This window comes from Mastomys coucha, unplaced genomic scaffold (genome assembly GCF_008632895.1).
Source record: "Mastomys coucha isolate ucsf_1 unplaced genomic scaffold, UCSF_Mcou_1 pScaffold5, whole genome shotgun sequence".
Taxonomy (NCBI): domain Eukaryota; kingdom Metazoa; phylum Chordata; class Mammalia; order Rodentia; family Muridae; genus Mastomys; species Mastomys coucha.
The window spans coordinates 20668504-20669052 of record NW_022196911.1 but is presented as its reverse complement, the minus strand read 5'-3'; positions in this window follow the sequence as shown (position 1 = coordinate 20669052).

Below are 549 nucleotides of genomic sequence, written 5' to 3'. Positions count from 1 at the left end.
AAAAAAAAAAAAAAAAAAAGAAGTGAAACTGCGGGCTGGTTTCCTTCAATTACCCTCCAACATAAGAGGGAATATAACTTTTATACATATTAAATCAGGTCAGTATTACATTTTTGTAACAAAGTCTAATGAATATATTAGTGTAGAGTTATATGAGTTGTACTAGAGTTAAATAAATATTCTATATTTGCATTACTTAGTTTTGTCTTGGTAGTGACAAATTACCTTAGATGAAACACTAAGGATAGGCCATATTATTTTGTTCAAAGATTTTAAATGGATTTGAGTTTATCATATTAAAAAGGAATAAAAGAAGTATTAGGGTAAAGAGAATATTCTCAACCCTTCACATATATGAGAATGAGGAGGCAGATTAAGTAGACTGTGAAAAAAGAAGTAGACAGAACTGGTAAATGTTTGTGACTGATGATTTCTGTCCATGTAACATTTCAATATCTCAAATTTTCTACAATATGCAAAATAGCATCTTGTTGGGGACAATGATGACTGTAGTGCAAAATATGCAGCGCTTATCAAAGCAAATACTGA